The sequence below is a fragment of the Pseudorca crassidens genome, chromosome 10 (assembly GCF_039906515.1).
Source record: "Pseudorca crassidens isolate mPseCra1 chromosome 10, mPseCra1.hap1, whole genome shotgun sequence".
NCBI lineage: Eukaryota > Metazoa > Chordata > Mammalia > Artiodactyla > Delphinidae > Pseudorca > Pseudorca crassidens.
The window spans coordinates 62889709-62915116 of NC_090305.1; the positions used below are offsets into that span (position 1 = coordinate 62889709).

The 25408-nt window shown below is 42.6% G+C and overlaps 1 protein-coding gene and 2 long non-coding RNA genes across 7 annotated transcripts in view; 2 read left to right on the top strand and 1 right to left on the bottom strand.

Moving 5' to 3' along the window:
- The window catches only part of MYRIP (myosin VIIA and Rab interacting protein), a 221280-nt gene extending 212511 nt beyond the window's left edge, over positions 1–8769 (bottom strand). Inside the window, exon 1 of one of the 4 annotated variants that reach the window (XM_067754015.1) lies at positions 8671–8769. The gene's annotated coding sequence lies outside the window, so the exon portion shown is untranslated. Of the gene's footprint in view, positions 1–7510; positions 7821–7869; positions 8095–8464; positions 8563–8670 lie in introns of those variants that run through there. The other 3 variants (XM_067754014.1, XM_067754012.1, XM_067754013.1) reach the window with 3 other exon arrangements.
- The window catches only part of LOC137232318 (uncharacterized), a 557085-nt gene that overhangs the window by 336811 nt on the left and 194866 nt on the right, over positions 1–25408 (top strand). For both annotated transcript variants that reach the window (XR_010946964.1, XR_010946963.1), the window contains exons 4-5: positions 16546–16679; positions 23616–23688. This is a non-coding gene — a long non-coding RNA (uncharacterized lncRNA). The remainder of the gene's footprint in view (positions 1–16545; positions 16680–23615; positions 23689–25408) is intronic.
- On the top strand, positions 9221–14498 carry LOC137232319 (uncharacterized). The gene is made up of 2 exons (XR_010946965.1): positions 9221–9350; positions 13452–14498. It is a non-coding gene; the product is annotated as an uncharacterized lncRNA (long non-coding RNA).

The following is a 25408-nucleotide window of genomic DNA, read 5'->3' on the forward strand; positions in this document are numbered from 1 at the left end:
TGCATACATCTATGTAATAGCCACAGAAGAAATACAGAAAAAATCTATAGTCCATCATGGAGGTAACAGATTAATAAAAATGGCATTTTCATATGATAGAGTAATATTTAACAGTTAAAAATATGAACATAATCTATATAAACAATCTGATAGTTCTCTCAAAAACACTGAGTGATAATGCAAGTTTCATTCACAGAAAGTAAAAGAGAAACAACCCTTATGGAAAATTCTTTAGTGAAGTGGGCTATGAATAAACATGAAGGTATATTCTGTCCCACTAGAAAAGAAAAGCAAAGTAAAAAATAAGATTCTTTTTTTCCCTTTGCCTATGAAATTGACAGTGTTGTTGAATAATTATGTTTATCACTAGCAAGGCATGGGGATCTGGCACACTCATACACTACCAAGAGCAATATAAATTTATAGACTTTCCTGGAGGATTATTTGGCAATATGTATCCAAAATTTAAATAAAAGTAAGTAAATTTTGACAAAGTAATTCATCCTAAGAAAATAAAAATGTGTGCAAAGATGAAGTTACAATAAAAAGTATAAAGTGCTTAATGTTTTAAAAGAATGATTTTGTTGAATAGATTATGGTATACAAATGAAATGGATCATTAGGAGGATAAAAATAATGACACAGAAGAATAATCATTGACATTAACACTGCTTATATGTTGTTGAGTGGAAAAAAAAGATCTTATTTGTGTTTAAAAGAATTATATTCATCTGGTCCTTATTATTCAAGGATATCTGGTACCAGAGAAGAGTCGCTTAAAGTAAATCCACTTAAAATGGGGACCAAAAATTCACACTAAATAATGGGAAATGAAAGCATTTGATTAGCACTATATTCAAAGAAAAAGAAACAATAAAATACATTTTATTTTCTATTTTACCAAATTTTGATAACAGTATTTTTCATAGGAAGTGATGTTTAGGATAGATCCTAAAATTCATGTTGAAGCCTAAAGGGTCAAAAATAGCCAAGACAATTTTGAAGAACAAGGCTAGGAAGGGAAGATTTATTACAAAGCTTTAATAACTAAATGAAAGTGGTATTAGCTCAGGAATCACAAAAAGATTAATAGAACAGAACAGAGTTAAGAAACAGATCCAAAACTATAACCAAAATTGGTATATGACAGAGATGGCAGCAAAATAAATGCGAAAATAAATATTCATTCAATGATAATGGGGTAATGGTTTTCAATATGGAAAACATTAGATCTCTGCCTCACACAGTACAGAAATATAAACTTCAGATGAGTTTCAAGATCTAAAAGTTTTATCTCATAAAAAATGGCAATGCATAGAAAGGAAAACTTGAAAATCAAAATATATTTTTAAAAGATCTCTAAGGGAAATGCAAAGTAAAAGCAGTGAAATACATTCCACGCTTATCAGATTAATCAAAATTAAAACAACCGATTAATGTCAGACACAGCCAAAGATATTGGGATACGAAGAACTCCAAGACAGTGCTAGTGGGAGCGTTAAGTGGTTCAACAGCTTCAGAGGGCCATTTGCAAAACCTAGCAGAGTTGAAGTAACATAGAGATGCTTTTTTTTGGTTTTTTTAAACACCTTTATTGGAGTATAATTGCTTTACAATGCTGTGTTGGTTTCTGCTTTATAACAAAGTCAATCAGCTATACATATACATATATTCCCATATCTCCTCCCTCTTGTGTCTCCCTGCCACCCTCCCTATCCCACCCCTCTAGGTGGTCACAAACCACCGAGCTGATCTCTCTGTACTATGCGGCTGCTTCCCACTAGCTATCTATTTTACATTTGGTAGTGTATATATGTCCATGCCACTCTCTCACTTTGTCCCAGCTTACCCTTCCCCCTCCCCATGTCCTCAAATCCATTCTCTACATCTGCGTCTTTATTCCTGTCCTGGCCCTAGGTTCTTCAGAACCTTTTTTTTTTTTTTTAGATTCCATATATATGTGTTAGAATACGGTATTTTTTTTCTTTGACTTACTTCACTCTGTGGATGGACTCTAGGTCCATCCACCTCACTACAAATAACTCAATTTCATTTCTTTTTATGGCTGAGTAATATTCCCTTGTACATATGTGCCACATCTTCTTTTTCCATTCATCTGTCGATGGACACTTAGGTTGCTACCATGTCCTGGCTATTGTAAATAGAGCTGCAATGAACACTGTGGTACATGACTCTTGTTGAATTATGGTTTTCTCAGGGTATATGCCCAGTAGTGGGATTTCTGGGTCATATGGTATTTCTATTTTTAGTTTTTTAAGGAACCTCCATACTGTTTTCCATAGTGGCTGTATCAATTTACATTCCCACCAACAGTGCAAGAGGGTTCCCTTTTTTCCACACCCTCTCCAGCATTTATTGTTTGTAGATTTTTTGATGATGTCCATTCTGACTGGTGTGAGGTGATACCTCATTGTAGTTTTGACTTGCATTTCTCTAATGATTAGTGATGTTGAGCATTCTTTCATGTGTTTGTTGGCAATCTGTATATCTTCTTTGGAGAAATGTCTATTTAGGTCTTATGCCCATTTTTGGATTGAGTTGTTTGTTTTTTTGATATTGAATAGCAAAAGCAATCTTGAGATAGAAAAACGGAGCTGGAGGAATCAGGCTCCTGGACTTCAGACTATAGCTACTGTACTACAAAGCTACAGTAATCAAGACAGTATGGTACTGGCACAAAAACAGAAATATAGATCAACGGAACAGGATAGAAAGCCCAGAGATAAACCCACGCACATATGGTCACCTTATCTTTGATAAAGGAGGCAAGAATATACAATGGAGAAAAGACAGCCTCTTCAATAAGTGGTGCTGGGAAAACTGGAAAGCTACATGTAAAAGAATGAAATTAGAACATTCCCTAACACCACACACAAAAATAAACTCAAAATGGATTAAAGACCTAAATGTAAGGCCAGACACTAAAACTCTTAGAGGAAAACATAGGCAGAACAGTCTATGATATATATCACAGCAAGATCCTTTTTGACCCACCTCCTAGAGAATGGAAATAAAAACAAATGGGACCTAATGAAACTTAAAAGCTTTTGCACAGCAAAGGAAATCATAAACAAGACCAAAAGACAACCCTCAGAATGGGAGAAAATATTTGCAAATGAAGCGACTGACAAAGGATTAACCTCCAAAATTTACAAACATGAGATGTTGATGCAAGTCCTACTACCCAGTTACTCAACTTCTGGGGATATATACCTTAGACACACGCTTATACATTTCTACAAGATCCTATCAAGGATATTCCTTGCAATATTTTTGTAATAGCAAAAGGTAAAAACATCATTTTGACCTTCAGTGGGGAATTAACTCTGGAATATTAAACAAACAAAGACTACAGTAAAATGAATCAACTAGATCTACAATTATCAACATATGTCAAAAACCAGTGCTGCGTGAAAAAAGCAAATCACAAAAATCAGTGGCAAGCCTCCATTTACATAACAATTTTTATAATGTATCTGTTTACTGTTTAGTCTTTTACATGTCATTTTATTAAAAGGTATATACCATTAGCCCTCTATGCATTTCCCCCTTCCACCCTTCAATCTTCCAGGTAAACATAAAGTTCTTCTGAGAGCATCTTTCTTTTTTTTATTGAAGTATAGTTGATTTACAATGTTGTATTCATTTCAGATGTACAACAGAGTGATTCTGTTATACATACATATATATATTCTTTTTCAGATTCTTTTTCCATTTTAGGTTATTACAAGATATTGAATATAGTTCCCTGTGCTATACAGTAGTAGATCCTTGTTGCTTATCTATTTTATATATAGTAGTGTGTATCTGTTGATCCCAAATTCCTAATTTATCTCCCCCTGTGCCCACTTTCTCCTTTGGTAACCATAAGCTTGTGTTCTATGTCTGTGACTCTATTTCCATTTCCATAAAATTTTAAACACAAAATGAGACTACACATTCTGATGGGCATACACTCAGCCCCAATGTTATAGGCTGCATGGACTCAACCCCAAATTCTCATCCTTCACTATCTGGATTTCCCTCTTGCTCAGCAGAGAATTTTCTATTTATGGCAACCACAGATTTCGATTCAAGTAGCTACTACATGTACTGTGCTATACTAGGTCTCAGGGAGGACAAAAGAATTACGCAAGACTCCTTGCACCCTGCAGAGGGTACAACTCAGCTAGGGAAGCCATCTGAGAGACTGGCTCTCAGTCCTCACTCTGGCTCACATAGTGTGTAAACTTAGAGTGCTTAATTGTCAAGGCCCAGTTCCTTCATCTATAAGATGGGAAAGTCACCCTCCTCCTGTTTAGAACATTAAATGAATATATATATATATATATATATATATATATATATATATATATATATATATATATATATATATAGTGTCCAGCATATGCAAACACTCAACACTCTCAGCAATCAAAGGCATGGCAGCCATAACACAAATAAAAACTTCTAAACAGTGTCTCAGACACACTGACAGTTAAAAGGTGATGGACGGGAGAAGGGCACTGGATGGGTCTGCTTAGCCCTCTCCACAGCTGGATATAACACTCCCACCCCTGGTGGTTTCCCCTGTGACTTGGCCCCCTCTCTGTGGAACACAGGGCATTTCTTCTAGCAACAGTTTGGCTACACCCAGGTCTATTTATTCTTCCAAGTTCACCATGAACAGTGCTCTGTGAAGAGAGCTACCTGCCTCAGGAAAGAGAATTCCTTCTCTCACACCTTTGGAAGGATTCTGGGGTAAAATGAGACCAAAAGGATCATAACAGACCTAAGCTAGCTTTTCGGTTAACCTCTTTAGAATCCCAAGGACATACCACAGCTCCATATTATTAAAGAGAAGGCAATGGTGTCTCAGCTCCATTCACCTCCAACGTATACCCGCCTCTAACCTGCAAGCCACCCTCCTCAAAAGCTGGGATAGGGTTCTATCCATGGACTTAGTAGCAGGCACCAGAGGGGAGGCCTGCCTCCCAGACACTGGAAAAACCACAGTGTTTGGAAATCACTTTTGGAGATACTGAGCTGTTGAATTTTATTCCTGGGACTCCTTCCCGAGGACTTGGGAAAGGATAGTGGGTATTTCAGTTATCCAGCCAACGTGGCGCCACCATGTGGCAACAGCACAAACAGCTCATAATTCGCTCAGCCTTAAAATTCTGTGATTCTCTACCAATTTTTAACTTTGAGGAATTCAAAATACTTCTATTTTTATATGTCAAATGAAGAATTCACTCATGTCTTTTCTTCATTCATATTTTATTATCACACTATTTCAGATTTGCATTATTCAAGTACACTCTATGAATAGACCAGCCTCCAATGTCAGCAATGTTATATCTGGGGTTGGGCTTGTTACATCACGCAAGAACTGATGATCAGATTTTCGGGGGACAACCAGATCTGGACAACTCCGGCCAGATCTTAAGACCAAATTCTTCCTTCTAGCTTTCTGGACTGGCTTAGGTATAACTACCTTTGGTTTGCATATATAAAAAAGTGAAAAACATCAAGCAGTTTCATTTTAGCTTTGAAACTAAAATGATAAATAATAATAGTAACAAAAAATAAAACACACCTGACAAAACTAAACAGGATGTTGGTTACCCTCAGGGGAGGGGGGGGTGTGATAGTGCCTGTAGGGGGTAATTGGGAGGCTGGGAATATCCTAGGTCGTAATCTGGCCACTTGTTACTTGTATGTTCAGTTTGTGAAAATCCATTGAGGGCACACTTCAGATCTGTGCAATTTTCTGGGATGATGTTATAACTCAAAGGTCTGACCAGTCAGTCAACCCTCCTTAACTTGCCTTTGAGACAAACACAATAATAACCAGGAAGGCAAAAAGAGGGGCATGCCTAGTTCTTCTCTACAAGGTATTTCAGTCGGTGTATCAATTGCTCTAAGGGCCATGGCCACAGATGAGCTCTCCTTCTGTCTCTCTAGACAGGGAGGAAGGAAACAGGACACAGTCGATACCACCGTTAGCTTAATTGCTGAAGGTGGTTAACAGTTTACTTTCTCAGATCCTGGAGCAGACAGTTCCCCCTCCTCCTCCACACACAAAACCTAGACCACAGAGAGAACCTGCCACAAAGAGATACACACCATCTCCACAGAGACAAGCCCCCCACACACAGACACACTGCCCCACCACCAGACACAACCCCCAACTCCACAGAGACAGCCCCCAGCCCCATAAAGACAGCTAGCTTTCAGCCCACAAAGACAAACCACAGATGTGATGGCTGGGGTGGGGGTAATTAGGAGAGATGGGGCTGCCCATGGGCAGGCAAGGAACATCAACAGGAAGATGGAAAATAATATTTCCAAAGTCTTACCAAACTAAATTTGTTTGGAAAGAGGGATTTTTAGACCTGAAAATACAGTCCCAAAGTTGCTGTGAAAATATATTTAAATCACCCCCATTTCCACCCACAGCTCAGGTCCCATCCTCTTGGACCATTGTCCTCTACTTTCACATCTATCACGTACCCTGAACCCCAACTGCCTTCGGAAGACTAAAAGCAGGGATTATTCCATTTTATAGATTTAAAAAGTTGAGGCTCAAAGATGTTTGTCAGACATCACAAAACTATCTAAGTGGTCATCTCATCCCTGAGTTGGGGCGAGGGAGGCTGAGTTGGAGGGGCAGGGTGATAATGCCAAAAGAGGAGGGGCGACCCTCTCCCCAGCCCAAAACTCTGAGAACCGCCCACAGCGCCACAAGAGCTGCCTCAAAGGATCTGGAGTAAATGAGACGTCTGGCGACATTCACACACATTCTGGGACTGGATTCCACCTTCCCCTGGGAAAGTGGGAAACCTCCCGGTCAAGGGGTCGGGAGTGGAGCGGGCAGAAATAAAGCCAGACTTAAGGCATTTTCTAAGATCAGATAGGAGCCAAGCCCAGAGCTTACTGCTTCTCTTAGGAAGTCCCTGGGCCCAAAGTGGTGTGTGCAGTCTGAGTCTCTCGGATACTTACTTATCCTTGGGGACAGGGCTTATTTGGGAGAAGGAAACGGAACAGGACCGATCCAAGAGCAGGCGCCTAGCAAACTCCCCTACCCTGCGGAGACATAAGTAAATTAAGTGACGGGGAATGGAAGGGATGCTGCAAATGTTGCAGGTCCCCGGGTTCCCAATGAGGAACGGCTCCGCTCCGCGCTCCCCGAAGATACCCCGCGGCTACATCCAAACCTCTGAAGGGTACCTTAGAATCGGCTCCCGACCTCACCAAAAAGCAGCGGAGTTGGAGCGGAGGGAGTAGGAAGGGGGAGACCAGGATGAAGCTGAAGTGAGCACCTCACACCCCGCAACAGCCGCTCCTCCCCAGGCAGTCCTAGAACCCAGCCAGAAGCTGCCGACTCCGATTCTTAGTCCTGCGCACCGGCCGTGACCTTGAACAAGTCCCTGATTAGTCCCATTTTACAGAAATTAAGAGTGGGAAAGAATCAAGTCCGTCGCGCTGGGTTGCTCCGGGCGCTTACCTGATGGTTTAAGGCGCCCCGCCGGCGCTCCAGGAGCGTAGTGGGTGCGCGGTGAAGCGCAGCCCAAGATCTACGCGGCCAGTGGAATCGCAAACCGCGAAGGAAACGCAGAGCTGAGCTCGGACCCCGGCAGCGGGAGAAAGGGGCGGTTCCGATTCTGCGACAACCCCCTAGCAAGTTCGATGCCCCCCCAAGACCCTCCGCAGAGGCGGACTGGCAGTGCCCCGGGGCCCTGGCTCAGGACGCGCACGGGGTGTACGGGGACACGAGAGACACCTCCATACACCCACCCCCGAAGTTGCGGCAACGTACGGGGGAGAGTGGCGCAAAGCTGCCGGAGGGGAGGGGACGGTACTCACACGGGCTGGCCGGGCTGGAGCAGGTCCGTGACCGGGGTCATCGATGGCGGCAGGGGTCATCGATGGCGGCCGCTCTCAGGCCACCGCGCCTCGGGAAGCCTGGGGCACCCGCCGCAAAGCGCCGCGTGGATTAGGAAGCAGCGCGCAGCAAGGCAGGCGCACGGGGCGGTAGGCGCGCCAGATCTGAGCTGCAGCGCTGCGGGGGCTCGGCCGCCAGAAGCGTAGCCGCAGCGGGAGCCCAGAGCGGGCGCGGGAGGCGGGAGCGCGACAGCGGCAGCGGCTGCGAGGGAGGCGCCCGCGCCGCAGGCAGCCAGGGCCAGCGTGGACGCAGCCCCTGCAGACACCTGCCGGCCAGGGCGACGACCAATCAGAGGCGCCCGGAGCGGGGGCGAGTGCCGGGCACCCTGTGGGAGGGGGGCGCGCGCTCGCGCCCGTGCTGGGGCCGGGGGCGCCTGCCCGGCGGGCTTCTCAGGCCCTCCCCTCCGCGCGCAGGCGGCCCGCGCGGGAGGGGCGGGGCGCGGCGCGGCGCGGCAGGGGGCGGGGCTGGGGCTGAGCGCGCCGGGGACGGAGACCCGCGCCCGGCGCTCGGCTCTACCTTGAGGCGCAGTGCGGTGACGAGGCCCCGGCTCCAGGGTAGCCAGATGAGCCCTCAAGTCATTACCAGCTTTGAAGTAAGGGTTTTTCTTCCCTGCCCCTGCGCCCCGGGCGCCCGGACCCTCCCTGACAGCCGAATGCCTGGTAACCCGAATCCGGGGCCGGCCTGGCTTCCGGAGTGTGGGCGCCTTCCCTCCCCAGCCTCACCGAAGCCGGCGTGTCTCCAAAGACAGCTCTTCCTCACTTCATAGTGCGTGGCTATTTAAAGTCACCGTGGTGACCCATCCCCTGGTCTGGGTTCCTTTCGTCCTCTCCTGAATTTACTGTGCTAACGACACTCCTTCGTTCAACACACATTGACTGGTTTCGCTCTTGGCTCAGAGAGCTGGATCTCCCAGGCTACTGCTCTCCCAAGTGTCCCAAAGCCCCCGTCGCTGCCGCACCGCAGGACTAGTGAGCCCGCGCTGTCACAAGGACGCCCAAAGATTGCTGCCAGTGAGGACCGCATTCGGGCTCTTGCCTGGAGTTCCGGGTCCCGGAAGAAGGACTGGGAGTTGAAAGGTTCCCCTTCAGGCCAGCGCTTCATTGCGCGTTTGCATCCGTCAGGACACAGGGCCCAGAATCTTTCTAAAACGGACTGCCTCAGCCCTAACAACTCGGCTGTGGAAGCACATTATCAATTTTCGCTGCAGAACGGAAGTCGCGCCATCGGAATACAGCTACGTGGGTGATTCCTAAAACCCTGGGAACCGTCTCTCAGGACCGTGGATTGCGGCTGTTCTCTCCGTGTAGATTTGCGCAGTAGAAATGGACGGTTCATTTGCTGATCTGTCGGCAGCAGCCAAAAAGGCAAAAACGAAAAAACATTTACGAAGGGAACTTGGAAGGTAAAGAGTTGATTTCTCTAAAGATCTGGTTTCCTCTCAAGGCGATTTTATTATCCACAAATTGGTTAAAGTGGAAGAAAGTTTGTGTTTTGTTTCTATTTTATTTACATTCAATTTTAACTTTATTTGTCTGTGCTTGATTAACATTGGCAGTGGTACGAAAATTTTAAAGCGCAAATGAATACACGGTTAGCAAGTCTCCCTGCCACCCTTGTCTCCCAGCCTCTCAGTTTCTCTTCTGGAGGCAACCATTGCTTTTCACCTTCGTGCGTACCCTCCTAGAGAGAATCTACAACTAAATGTATTTCTCTAATATTCTTACTTTTACCTTTTGTTATACAAAATGGTAGGTCTAACTTCAGGCACAGATGGATTCAGGGGCTCTCAAGTGACATCAGAAGTATCAATAGAACTGGAATCTCAGCCCCCACCTTGTCTTTCTTCCTCCCTCCCCCTTCCCTCCTCTCTCGCTCCTCCTCTCCTCTCTGCTTTCCTCTGTGGGCTTCATTGTTAAGCTGACTTACTCCATGGTGCCCCCTCCACCTTCAGGCTTGTCTTCTCAGTGGTTAGGATCCAAGAATGAGGCAGTCTTTTCTTTCCCAGCATGCAAATTAAATTGCCCAAGAAGACTTATTTGCCCTCTTTCAGTCATCCTTTACCCCGTGAGCAGTCTGAGCCTTGGGTATTCTGATTGTTTGCAAGGTCAGTGAGATGGACACAGTGGTGGAAGTAAGTTTGCCCAAATGTTTGCAGGTAGTTCATGACTGGTCATTGCTAATAAGCCACATGTAAATGCTCGTGTTCGTTCATGTCCAGACACTGTGAAGACCTTTGCTTTTGCAGCTGGATCCCAGGCCATCAGGGTGAAGTTTGGCATGTAGAATGTGAAAGGATTACTCTCCACATGCGGCCTGCCAGTGGCTGCATCATGACAAAAATGGGGACGGGGTTCAAAGGTTATTTGACATCATATAGGTGTTTGCAAAACTGACCTAATATATAAATTTACCTCTTTACAGACTCAGAATTAAGGTCCTAACATCTTCCCGAAGTTATAAACATTTTAAAAGAAAGACAAATAAATACAGAATAGTTCAATGATTTGGGCAAGTTCACAAATAAAACAGGAAGAAAGTACAGATGGAAATCCAGAGACATTATGAGTCAGAAAGAGCCCCAGCTCCCTATCTGTCATCCTTTAGGTCAGAAACAGGCTTTTGTTCTTCACCGGAGTTATTATTCATTTTTTTAAACATTCCCCATGAAAAGTTTTGCACTTGAAGCTGATTTGGGTAACAATGAGCTGACAACAATATGACCTAAAATGTTCCCTCCACGATTACTCCATCCTGAGCTGTCATCCAGCAAAATTTTACTGAGTTCCAGCAATATCTACCCCTTCTTTGGCCCCTCATGACTCACAGGCTGTGCTTGCTTTTCCATTTCCTGCGTGATCTTGACCACTGTAAGAGTTTTAATGGATCCTTCCTTTATCAAGAAGAGCTCATTGACTTTTGTGCACCAAGGAAATGTATCGTGTCTTCTTTTATTTTATTTAAATTATTTATTTATTTAGGCTGTGCTGGGTCTTAGTGGTAGAATGCGGGATCTTTAGTTGAGGCATTCGAACTCTTAGTTGCGGCATGCATGCAGGATCTAGTTCCCTGACCAGGGATCAGACCCGGGCCCCATGCATTGGGAGCACAGAATCTTAGCAACTGGACCACCAGGGAAGTCCCTTGTGTTTTCTTTTAAAATGTGACTCAGACAGTCTGTTTCTTAGCCATAAGATTGATGAATTTATACTGGCAGGAAAAGGACATGTCTCAGGAGGATTCTGGGTAGAATTAAAAGAGCATTAATCACAAGACTGGGGTGCCAGTCTGACCTTACCATTTCCTGTCTGTGTGACCTTGGGCAAGTTACTTAACTTTGTTGAATCCCAGATTCCCTACATGTAAAATATGGTGTAATCCTCTCCATTGCCCTTTATTGTTATTAATTGATACAAGATTGTTATTAATTGATACAATGCATGTGCAATTGCTTTGCACATAATGAGATTTAATATATGTTATCTAAAAATTACAATTTTTAACCTGAAAAATGGACTTATAAGGGAAATTTCTATGCCATTTTGTGGCATTCTCTGGCATAGAAGTCGTGAGACCTTCACCCACTACTTCCCTATCAGCTGAAACATAATATCTGATTTTTTAAAAAATGTATCTCTCCCTCTTCCATGCCACTTAGCACTTCTTATGTAATATTTGGGTACATCTCCAGTCTTCCCAGCTAGACTGGAAATGTGTTGAAATTGGGACCACATCACATCCTTGTTTCCTGTGGGCACCTGGAACATTATCTTGATAAATTGTAGACAGCCAATAATTATGTGTTAAATGAAAAGTAAATGGGTAAAAGGAAAAATTGAAAAATTGGACCTCATCAAAATTTTTGAAAACATTTGTTCTGTGAATGACCCTATTAAGAGGATGGAAAGACAAATGATATATTGGGTAATATATTTTCAAATAACATCCAATGAAGGACTTGTATCTAGAATATATAAAGAACTCTCAACATTCAACAGTATAACCCCCCAAACAATCCAATTAGAAAATGGACAAAAGACGTCAAGAGATATTTCACCAAAGAGTATATACAGCTGGCAAATAAGCACGGGAAAAGATGCTCAACATTATTAGGAAAATGTAAATTAGAACTATAATGAGATATCACTACATACCTATCAGAACGGGTAAGATAAAAAACACCAAATGCTGGGGAAAAGACAGAGAAACAGTATCACTTATGCAGTGCTGGTGGGAATGTAAAATGGTGCAACCACTCTGGAAAATAGTTTGGCTGGGTTTTTTTAAACGAAAATCAGACCTACCATACAACCCAGCAATTCCACTTTGGGCATTTATCCTAGAGAAATGAAAACTTACATTCACACAAAAACTTATACAAGCCAATTCACACACAGCCCTACCATGAGACAGCAAAAGAGGAGAGGACCACGACACACATCTAGTTTGCCTGTTGAATGAGGAAACAAGATGGACCTCACTGGATTAAGTAAACACACATGTCTTTGGACAACTCAAGGCAGGGGAAAACTTCAACATGGAAATCCTGGATTTTCTGCTCTTCAGCAGTGATGAATTAGAAAAATAAAAGACATATGACCAAATGTGTATCTCAAATTATGAAACAGATCATACTGGACTAAATAGAAATAGAAATGCAGATAAAAGAATTTATTGTTTCTAGTATCTACAGTATTTTTCTATTTTTTAGAACTATTTCCATTTTTTTAGAAGAATTAATATTTTATTATACAGCTATTTGTTTCCTACAAAATAACAGCTTTTAAAAAGCTTTGCTGCTTTCTGCAATAAAGTGGATTCTATCTTGGAAGGACAATGTAGATGTAATAATAGAAACTTTGTCATTACACTGACTAGGGCATCTAATAAGGGATCCTGATGCTGCTGAGAGATGATGATAATAACGGTATTATTTTATAGGGCATATAGGTGACTACTGACTTACAGAGTCTTGATTTGTGACTCTCTCCTGTTACGATTTTTCTTACTATAAATCGGGTCCCTACAATAAAGCCCAGACTTGGTAATAACCTCTATAGCCAAATCAGATACACTGCTTCTCTGAATCCCAAACCAGTTCAAATCCTTGGCAGCCGACTCAGACTGCAGCTGTGCTAAGGATTAATAAAATTAGCAGTAATACCCAGAAACTTAGGGCCCTGTGTGTGAGTGTGCATCTCCTTCATAACAATCCTCAAATCCTGGGGCTTGGTTTAATTATCTTGATCTTATTCACTGAGGCTTAGCAATAACGTTGCTATTGACATGGCAAAGTCAGGCATCACCAAGGAAAAGGAAATAGATGAGGCTGCCCTATTTCCCTCTGCCTGATCCTCCCTACCCTGCTCTGCATTTTCGTTATTCCATAGCATTTGTCACCCTTTAACACACTATTAACTCTCTTATTCTGTTTCCTATTTATTGTTTGTCTTCCCCCACTGGAACATAAGCTATGGGAGGGCAGAGTTCTTTGTTTTGTTCACAGGTATCTCCAAGTGCCTTGGACAGAGCCTAGCACAAAGGAAGTGCTGGATGAATACGTACTGAATGAATGAAGATGCCAGAGAAAATTTACACCACCATTTACAATTCAAAGATGTTCAGAGGCTTTCGCATGTGCTGAATATTCATACTGATATTTTTTCATCAGGTGACCTGAATTTTCATGTATTTTAAAGTTCCTTCAAGAAGTGAAGAATCTCTATGCTCTTTGCAATGATATTACCAGTTCATTGAGGATATTCCTCCGCTCAGCAATCCCCCCCTCCACCAGCACCACCACCTTTAAGAAAGAGCCAAGAGGCTTCTGGCTCCAGGAGACAGAAAAGTGGATTTTACGTGGAACATAAAAACCTAAGTAAGGGTGAGGGAAAGGAGGATATAATGTAGGGGAAGTTTCTACTCTGTAGGAAGAGAAGAAAAAAAGAAGGAGCACTCTCTCTTCCAGGAGAGGAAGAGAATAATTTGGAAGCAATGTGAGTACCCTGGAAAGACACTACTTCGTTCTCCCAAGGATCCAGGACTAAATCGTTTCTTGGTCCTTTCAGAAATGTGGAAGGGTGATGAGAAAATGGAAGCAAAAGAGCATTTGAAGTGGACCCTGAATGCAGAAGGGGCTAGTAGAGTTGAGCCCCTGAGAGACTGAATACACAAATGGACAGCAGCCAGACCATATGTGGCAACAGGACTCTGACCCAAGACCTCTCCAGCAACCAGCTCAGGAAGACAGACCACATCTTCTGCAGCAATCAGCCCTCAGTGGACTTGGCCAGTGGCTACCAGCTTCCTTATTTTTTTTGTCCCTGTTTCCAATTAAGACTAAGTAGAGAATGCCAAATATGCTCCCAAACCAATCACATAGGCTGCTCTTCTCCTAGTTAACCTACCTCCAGCTTCCCCCTGCCGACAGCCTCCAATCAGAGCATGAGTGAAGGCTTCCCTCTTTTTCATTATAAAGCTTTCCTAGTCCCCTGCTTGCCTTTGAGTTTCTGCCAAACACAAACTCTAAATAAAAAGCTTCTGTTTGTTCTCATTTGGTGGTCTTCATTTATTTCCATAGTTTTCCTAAAGGTCCCACCAAGACATTCCGCATTGCTTACGACTGCAGACCCCAGCCTTCAACCAGGCTCGATACCCACAGGAGCCACCTGTGGCTTGTCAAGTGCTCAGCAACACTGCAAGTCAGCCCTGGGTCTGGACTCCACCCTCTCTGTGTTGAATTCCTCAGCTATTCGTTCTCGGTTTTGTTATTGGTCCCCATTTGTTTGGCATCCTTGGTGGAATCAGGTCATTCTTTTCCAATCCATTTTGCTCTCTTTTGCGTAGTGTCGTCTAAAAGTGTCCTATGAAGGACAATCACAGGGGAGAACACAGGCATAGGACCTATAAGCTTAAATTTGTGGTTCTCACTAAACCAGAGTCCAATTAAACAAATTTTGCCAAGTTACCAATAAAACTAGGTGAGGTTCTCTTTCTATAATATTTGTTTGTTCTGAGAGCTTGGCTCTTATACCAAGAGGATGTTCTCTTTGGTTTTCCACCTTCCTGGAGGTGCCAATTGTCAGACCTGCGATCAGAGGCAGCCAACCATCAGGCTGGGAGTCCGAGATACAAAGTGCATATGCATCACTTTGGATTCACTGTTGCCTGCTCTCAAGGATCATCTAAGTCTCAGTCCTCTCCCCCTCGTCCAGGAGAAGCTCTTTTCTACCTGAACTCTTGATAACAATCCTAATTCTTGTACCTATTGCTCTAAATAGCATAACTTCATCAGTGATGATTTGGATCTTCAGTAGCCACTCTGGAAACATTTGACTTGAACAAAATTGTTCATTTGATAAGCATCTTAGAAAGTAAAGGGACTAAGATTTCTCAGTTTTAATGGGCAGCATTTTTTCATGCAGAAGCCTCCAAATGAAATTCTGATCAAAAAATTGCCTCACTGAAAGATCCTTTGACCACAGTTAAATAGCAACCTGACAAACTTAAGCAACAACAAACTAGACTCATTTCCTAAATAAATTCCCCCTCTTTGTCCTTCAGTTGCCTCCCTATATCCAGCTCTCCCACTATCCCCCCTTTTAAAATAAATTTATTTATTTATTTTTGGCTGTGTTGGGTCTTCGTTGCTGTGCATGGGCTTTCAGGGGCTACTCTGCCTTGCGGCGTGCGTGCTTTTCATTGCGGATTGCAGTGTCTTCTCTTGTGGCTGAGTACAGGCTCTAGGCACGCGGGCTTCAGTAGTTGTGTCTCGTGGGCTCTAGAGTGCAGGCTCAGTAGTTGTGGCGCACAGGCTTAGTTGCTCCGCAGCATGTGGGATCTTCCCGGACCAGGGATCGAACCCATGTACCCTGCACTGGCAGGTGGATTCTTAACCACTGCGCCACCAGGGAAGTCCCCCACTTCCCCCTTATCCTTCTGATCTCTTCCCTTCTACACTTCTGTCAACTCCTCCCTCTTCCTTCCCTTGTCCAGATCTCCTACCTTTTCCTACTAACTCTCCTAAAACCCCGTATACCAATTGTTTCTAAAAATCCATCCCTCCCATGAGTCAGGTGTGCCTTGGGCCTGAGCTGAATTAACAGTTATAATTCAGAATTTCTCTAACCCAGACAAGGACAGCTACTATTTGGAGAATTTAGACTTCCTTTGGATATGTATGTCTCAGGGTTACTTGAATTATGTTAACTTGTACACATGTTGGTTAAAATCTCAGATGCTCAATCCTGGATGGCAAAAACTGATTGAACTAACACAGAAAGGAATCTACAGAGTCCCTCTTTTTACAATAAACCCAAGGGTCAAAAGGGGCCTCCCAATTAGGGCAAAAAGCCGTACCCAAAAGATTCTCAGTAAAATTTGATTAGTTAATTCAATCATGCACGCAGAGAAAAGAGGAAACTGTAGGTGATTACAGCCATACAATCCACTACCTCAGGGATACATCAGTTATCCCTCCATGATCTGGTAACTGGAAGACCCATGCTTTTAGGAGTTTCACTTCTGATATTCTACCCTGCTGCATGCAGAGATGGCAAAAAATTGCAAGGGACTCATGTACTCGATCTTATCATCAACAGGTTAAAGCTGTCTTCCCGCAACATCTTCTACACAGCCTCAGCCTCCTCATGATCTGAAACCAGGAGATTTCATGTATTGGAAGGGACACTGGAGAAAAACTACTCTCGAACTTCATTGGAAGGGACTTCATCAGGTACTGTAACAACAAATACAGCAGTGAAACTCCAGGGAGTCAGTCCTTGGGTCCATGTTTCACGACTGAAGAAACAATTCAGAATTCCACACAGCTGGTAGGCTGTTCCAGTAAGGGACCGCAAATTTAGGATTCTCAGAATTCCTCTACTCATAGCCAACCTTTGGAAGTAAACAGTTGTCCTAGGACCTTTGGAATATACAGATAGTAGACAGCTTCTGCCCCAGACATGGGACTAAAATCCCATTTTGTTATTCATCTACTTGGTTATAACCATTCTTCTCATTTTCTATAAACCTCTGGTTATTGTCCATCCATCCTGGCCCCTTTTCTCTTCTCTTTCCTCTTTATTACAATTGTTAGATTAAAGCACACTTTCTAACACCCAAACAGTAGCCACTAATCTGAATCTTACTGATTCAGGAATATTTCATCCATCACCATGATCATTACGATAAAAAACTCTGGACAATTCCAGTCTTATCAAGCAAGATCATAGGGAATTACGGCCAATGGCATTTGCATCTACACAAACAAATGAACTTAAATAAATCAACATGCAAATTTGGTAGTGTCCTCTCTCCCAGAAAAAGAACCAATTATTACAACTGGTTCTACATTTGCATTCAACAGCCTTTATGGGATGATGAGCCAATTACTTGCCACCTGGAAGAGATTAATAACGATCCAAGTATGTAACTCGGCTACTGAAGGCCTTTCTTCTGACCTCCCGCTGTCAACAGCTTTTTCTCCTGGATTTCCATGTGCCCCCTACTGGATACTATTTCCCTTGCAACCAAGATGCCTGGTCTTGTTTTCCTCAGGCTAATACCTCAAGCACTTTAGGAATAGTATTCCAAGACTTGTCTGTTCAGGAAGAACCTAATTCTATATATCACCAACTTAGAAAATTCCAACTCAGATGCAAGTTCCCAAATGAGCCTACCCTTGATGATTCAAGCACTCCAACTGGGGAAATTACTAATTGTTTATGTGAACAATCAGAGCAGTGTTCCCAATGGTGTGAATCATTCAAGTAGAAAGTACTCTAAGAAGCTTATTAACTTTGGCAGAAGTTATTAGCACTACCATCTCCATTTGGCAGATGAAATACAGACCAATCTTAACTCATCGGCACAAGTAGTGATGAACAATTGCATTGCTCTAGATTTCTCGTTGGCTAGTCAGGGAGGTGTCTGTGCCATTGCTAACACTTCTTGCTCTACTTAGATTAATGAAACAGGCAAAGTTGAACAGGCAATACGTTGCCTTCTGGAGAAAACTACTTGGCTTTTTAAAGTTGTTCCTCATAGCCCATAGAATTTGTTCACTTGGCCTAGGTTGAGCAATTGGGTTCCTGGTTCTAAAGCTTCTTATCTTATAGGGACCGTTAATTATTCTTGTCTTTGTCAGAGATCATGATACTGACCCCTTGCATTTTGTCCAGAATCATGACTCCCCCTGCACAACTGCTCTCTCGCCAGCTAATCACCATGATGCTACAACAACAAAAAGCTCAAGATGGTCTTGCAATACAGTTGACCATGAAGACAACTGAACAATTGCCAAACAGTGACGATCTGGATCTGTAGCCTTTCCTGAGTTGGTCTGAACATCATACAAGTGAAAGGATGACCGAAAGGGGGACTGAGAGACTGAATATACAAATGGATAATGGCCAGCACAATATATAGGGCAGTAGAATATTGACTCAGAACCTCTGCAGCAGCCAATTCAGGGGCTGAAAACACAACCTGTACAGCAATTGGCCTAGAACAATTAGCACTTTGTTAATAATTGCCAACTTTTCGCCCCAGCTTCCAACTGAGGACCAACCAAAGAAAGCCAAACATGCTTTCCAAACCAACCTCGTAAGATGCCCCACTTCTAGTTAGCCTGCAGCCAGATTTCCTATGCCAACAAAACCTTCAGTCAGCACATACCTAAAGCCTTCCTTTTTTCTTTCAGTATAAAGCTTTTCTACACTCCTGCCTGCCTTGACTCTACCAAACACTAGTGATGGTGGCTTCTCATTTGCATGGTCTCCATTTATGTCCACAGCCCATCTGGAATTCTAGAAGGAGACAGACTCACTTGGATCCCATCTGGCAACACAGAGCAGCTGCTGCCAAATAGGAATGGAATTGTGGCAGATTTAAAGTGAGAAAGAACAGGAGATGGCACCGTGGTACTCCCTTGGCTCCTATCCAGCAAGGAAGGAATTCATAAATCTCTATATACTCCCTGTGAAAGAATGTGGACGGTACTAGGAGTTGAGAGAGCCAGCAAGCTTGTAGGGGCCACTGTTGCGGGGCACTGGGCAATACTGCTGCAGGGGATGTGAGGTGGTTTGCCATTGGAACTGATACAGGATTTGTCTGAAATTCAGAGGCTCTGTGATGACATTAAGAGCCAAAGCGGGGTCAGGTCATCAATAGAAAGACCCCAAATCCTCACCATGCCAAGAACACTATATTAGTTGCTGTGTAACAAACCAACTCAAAACTTAGCAACTTAAAACAGTAAGCATTTATTTAGCTTATCATTCTATGGGTTGGCTGGGTGGTTCCTTGAATTGGGCTGGCTCGACTTTTATTGCTAGGCCCATTCAGGAAGTAGGTTGACTGATGGCTGAATGATCTAGGATGGGCTCACTCACTGAGGTCATCTAACAATTCCTTTTAGTGATTTTCTGTGCTTTTCCTTCACTACTTTTGTTCTCTCTCCACCATTCTGAAAATAAGCCAGAGTTGCACTTTCAAGGCATTTACAAAAACATTTTTGAATATTTATCAGTTAATCAGCAAGCACAGTGATGCTCCTGGGAATAATTTACCTGGCAGTCTCCTTCTAACATGAATTTTCACCTTCTTTCCATGTATGACCTTAAAACTCAAACATACTACAGACTCTACAGTATTTTTTAAGGTAAGCATAGGCAGGAGACAGGGGCTGTCCACACTGACGTTTCAGTTATTTGAAGCTCTCTTATTTCTTTGCCATATGAAAAATGAGAATGTAGCATTATTCCCATGTGATGGCCGTATATCATACAGGAAGTCCTGCAATTCAATGAACAAAGCTCAATTAATATTACTAGAAGGAAACCCTGTTTCACTAACAAAGAGCCTCCCAGGGTTTACTGTACAAGGAGAGACAATTCCTAGAGGACTGGGTGACGTTTTAGGCATCATTCCTATTCCATCACTAAAATTTATTTCCCATAGGTGCTCATGGCTGCATCTATCATGTTGACCTCAGTAGATTGCTACCCTTCCTCCAATAAACATATCCAAACAGGGATACAAATCCTTTCCTTGTGTCTCCAGAGGACACTCGAGATAAGATTTTTTAAAAAGTCATTGACGATCAGGGGAAAATGGAAATAATATAGAGAGTACCATTATTTGAGACCAGTGTTTTCCAAATTTTGTTCCACAGAACATTAACTTGGGGAACTATTAGAAGATGTTCCATGAGAAAGATGTTTTGTGGTTGAACAAAGTTGGGAAATGGTATACGCTATACCTGCTCCATATATACTAAAACATAACATGAGCATAATAAAGGCTCTGAGAAGTCCTGCAACCGACTTCTAGCTTTTCCTAATCCAGTGATTTTCAAGTTTATGAAAGCATGGAACCCTTTAGTTTAGCACACAACCAATATTTTATGGACAGCCTGCCTTATGATACCAGTTTAGACACCTGTACTGTACCTCAGCCATTACAAATGGACCCCATAAAGCAGAGATTGTGCTGGCGTCTCTTCTTTCCCACATCCCTCTTCAGCTTCTACATAGTACATGCTGTCCTCAAAGTTCAAGATGAACTCCTCCATGAATAGACAAAGAGAAGGAGGTCAAGGCTTTCTCATGACTACTTGAACTCTGCACTTACAATTCTTCTTTCTCTCTGAGACATCTTTCCTTTTCAAGATGAGTAGTACCTGGAATCCATTCTCACAAGACAGGAGAGAACTGTAGAACAGTTGTCAAGAGCAAGAACTCTGGAGTCTGACTCTACCCCATCTTAACTTAAAATCTCCATGCTTCAATTTTCTCATGTATAACGTAACATGGTAATAATAGTAACTACTTCATAGGATGGTGTGAGTATTACATGGGTTAAAGCATGTGAAATACTTAGAACAGGGTCTGGAATATAGGGTGTATTCTGAAGTGTCAGTAATTATTCATTTCACTTAGATCTGGCAGCCCTCAGAAGAATATCCCCATCAGACTGCAATGCTAATTTCACATGCATACAAAAGGGACACATCTTGAGGAGGTAGGGAATTGTTTTATCCTGGTTGCAAATATTTTGACAGCATGACTTTCTGTGTGGTACTGTGTGTATCAATTAACAATAACTGTGTGTAACAATTAACAATAGTTAATTGATACATTTTGCATTTTCATTTCTGTATTTTATAATTACAAAAGTAACATGTTATAACACTGGGAGCCTATAAAACATAAAGAGGCATTAAAGGGAGAAATGCACTCAAATTATCTGTCTTTAGAAACCCCAGTGGTAATATTTTGTTATATACATATATATATATGACATAATACACTTCTAGAAATATTTTTCTCTTGACAAAAAATTATGTACACTTTTCCATGTCAATTAATATTCCTTAGAAACACTATTTTAACAGCTGCAGACTAACCCATCCTATGAATATATTATCGTTCATCCCTGAGTGGTTCATTCACTGGGATGACTTGGTGAATTACCCATCACAAAACCAGTGTTTTAACAGGAGGAGCCCACACAGTGTTCATCTGCTGAAAGATTATTAAGCCCTGTCAATTCTTTCCATCGGATTTCCCACACATACCATGTCCACCTCCTAGTCTTCATTATTTTTGAGGGTAAATGAATTCAAGTCAAGCTCATCCATAAGTCAGCCAGAGAAAATCAAAAGACTCAAAGACAGGGCTTATTAAATAAGATTAAAGGAAATGGTATTCTTTTGTCCATGATCTGTCAATTCTTTCTATACTTACTATTCAAGCATCAACAACATCTCTTGCTTCACATTTTACTTAGCGTCCTTCTACTTTCTATAAAAACAGGAGTATTCCCTAGAATGCATCTCATTCCATAACACGTCAGGGCATAAAACTGGCAACACATCCTTCCTTCATTTTCAAGAGAAAATGAAGAGCTCTGGTATGCTTCAGGAATAAAATATGGTAGAAAATAAGTTATCCAGAGATCCAAATACTGAAGCACGTAAAATACAAAATTTGATCTTAATGGGCTTTTTTTCCTAGTGATCTTCTATGTTTCAAATTATGCAAGTAGAATTAGTAATGAGTGAATTTGCTTTGGTGCCGATGGTGATGGCAGAATCTACAAAGCAGTGAGCGATCAACCAGTTGGAAACATCACAGCAGCCGAATTTTCACATTAGAGGCAATGAGGTACAGAGTGTACTATGCATTGGATATCTATTATTTTTTTACCTTTTGGCAATTGTCACTTCTTCACAGTCCCTCTCATTGTTCCAGCTTCTAGGAAGGACCCAGGTACAGCCACCACGTGTCTAACCCCCTGAGCTGGGTTATTCAAGTGAGATCACTAATATTCAGTTGAGGGACTTTCACTCCACTATTGAGAAAGAGGGACTATTAATAAAACTGGACTTGACATGAGTAGAATAAGTGCCAGAGCTGCTTACAGCCATCTTTCTGAGAACAAAGGTGTGTGCTGCATAAGAAATCATTCTAAATTATTTAGTTCATCATTTTGTGGGCTGCCGGTGTGGGCTGGGCTCAGCTGAGTGGTTTTGTTGGTCTTGGCTGGACTCACTTCGTACATGAGTGGGCAGGCCTGGCTGGGCTAGGAAGGGATGGCTTGTCTCTAGTGCTCTCATGTGGGCTCTCATTATCCATCAGACCAGCTCAGGCTTACTCGTATGGCAGAGTCATGGTTCCAAGGAAGTCAGCAGGAGCATGCTAGGCCTCTTGAGGACCAGGCTCTCAACTGGGGTGACCTCACTTGCCCCGCATTCTAGTTGTCAAAACAAGTCTCAAGTCCAGGCTGGATTTAAAGCAGTGGAGAAATCGACTCCATCTCCATGTAGAAAGAGCTACCAAGTCACATCGCATGGAGGCCTAGATAAGGGGAAGGAAATCATTATGGTCTTTTTATAAATCTCCATCCATGTGCCCATCTTCTGGCCACAGTTATTCATGTCCTTTCCACGTGCAAAATACACTTACCTCCTCCCAAGACCTCCTTCTGTCTGGATTGGAGTCCATGATTTGGGGACCAACATTCTGCCACAGGAGGCCTCCCTTGATTGGAGGCCTGTGAATTAAAAAGACCCACCCAACATACAAATGTGAAACATGGACAAGATGACCAAAATAGACTTTCCCATTCAAAATACTCTGTCAAGGACAATTCATGCTGTGAAAAACTTTGTAAATTTCACAGACCAAAGGACCCCATCACTGTTGGAGAAAGTCATTGAGGGACATAACAGTTGACCCTCAAACTGGACCTGCCCTTGGAATGTTTGTTCTGCCCACTGTTGCCACACTAGGAGCTGTTTCAAGGATCCAGCCTTAGGAGCATAAGGTGTTGTTGAGACCACCTGGACGGTATATGTGACTGAACCTAGTTAAGGCCTCTATATAAACTTTTAACATTCTGGCAAGCAGATGAGATCTACTTGTCTTGCAGCCACCCAAGACAAGCCTCCTGTGTAAACTCCCTTGCTCATTAAACCTGCCACCTACTAATCTGGAATTGTCCTCTCTTTTTTCAGTCCCTCCTTGCCCTCTGTGTGCGGGACCCAGTTTGCAAACCAACAGTCACAGAACAGGAGATGCTGCAGATTGCAGGCTGCAGAGAAAGGTCCCAGCAAGAGGCAGTGAAGCATTTTTTAAGTAGCTGTTTTCTTCTTTGGTCTCTGCAGATGCTGACAACACAAATCCTGGTTCTAAGTGACTTGACCAGATTCCTATCTACAGATCAACCAGGATTTTCTGGTAAATAAAACATTCATGCATTTTTTATTAGTGCATGATGCTTTTTTGAAGTTGTTATTGTCACTTTAGAGTACACCCTAAATCCTGATGTTTAGTACAAGATATGATGAGTGAACTATTTACACTGTGTTTTATCCTTAAAATTTAGGGTTTTCTACTTTTTTTTCTATTTTCTACTAAGTCTAGATTTAATTGAGTCCTAGGATGTATTTTTGTTAACTAAAGGTTTTCTAAACCTTAGGTAGCTTTTTAACATTTTTTAAACTTTTTTTTAAGAGACAATATACCTATAGAAAAGTACACCTACCATATGTGTATAACTTGATGAATTTTCCAATTGCACACATTTGTGTAAACAGCATGCAGATCAAGAAACAGAGTGTTGGGCCTCCCTGTTGGCGCAGTGGTTGAGAGTCCGCCTGCTGATGCGGGGGACACGGGTTCGTGCCCTGGTCTGGGAGGATGCCACATGCCGCGGAGCAGCTGGGCCCGTGAGCCATGGCCGCTGAGCCTGCGCATCCGGAGCCTGTGCTCCGCAATGGGAGAGGCCACAACAGTGAGAGGCCTGTGTACCACAAAAAAAAAAAGAAAGAAAGAAAAAGAAACAATGTTACCACTACCCCTTTGGTAGATAGGGCTTCTCAACCTCAGCATTGTCGATGTTTTAGGCTGGACAGTTCTTTGCTGCGGGGAGCTGTCCTGCGCTTTGTAGGATGTTTAGCAACACCCCTGGTCTCTATCCACTAGCTGCTGGTAGCAACCCTCTTCCTCAGTATGACAACCAAAAGTGTCTCTCCAGACATTGCCCAATATCCCTTGGGGATCAAATTATACCTGGTTGAGAATCACTGCCTCTAGGGTAACCACTATTATGACCTCTAATAGCATAGATTAATTTAGCCTGTTTTTTACTTTATATAAATACTCCACTTGTATCTGGCTTCATTCTCTGAATATTATATTTGTGACAGTCACTCATATTTTTGTGTGTAGCTGTAGACTGTTCATTCTTGTTACTGTGTAGAACTCTGTTACAAGAATATACCACAATTTATTTATCCATTCAACTATTGAAGGGCATTTTGGTAACTGCTAGTTTTTAACATATATATATACACACACACACATATATATATAATTTTTAAACTCATTTATTTCTTATCATACTTTATATCCCCAATTACATACCATACCTTCTAAAAATTTTTTTGAAGTTAAGGTATCTAAATTTTGGATCAAATCACATGCTAGGCATTTAAGTAAAGTACTTTCTTATAAATTTATTTATTAGTTATTATTATTTTTGGCTGCGTTGGGTCTTTGTTGCTGCACGCAGGCTTTCTCTAGTTGCGGCGAGCGGGGGCTACTCTTCGTTGCAGTGCGCAGGCTTCTCATTAGAGTGGCTTCTCTTGTTGCGGAGCACGGGCTCTAGGCAGGTGGGCTTCAGTAGTTGTGGCTCGCGGGCTCTAGAGCACAGCCTCAGTAGTTATAGCGCACGGGCTTAGTTGCTCTGCGGTGTGTGGGATCTTCCCGGACCAGGGCTCAAACCTGTGTCCCCTGCACTGGCAGGCAGGTTCTTAACCACTGCGCCACCAGGGAAGCCCTAAGTAAAGTATTTTTTATGGTAGCTTCTTAAAGAAACCCAGAGTGGGCCACTGATCCTGAGGATGAAGCTGGGAGTGGGAAGAGAAGAAGAGTCCAAGTTCAGTGCACCCAGTAT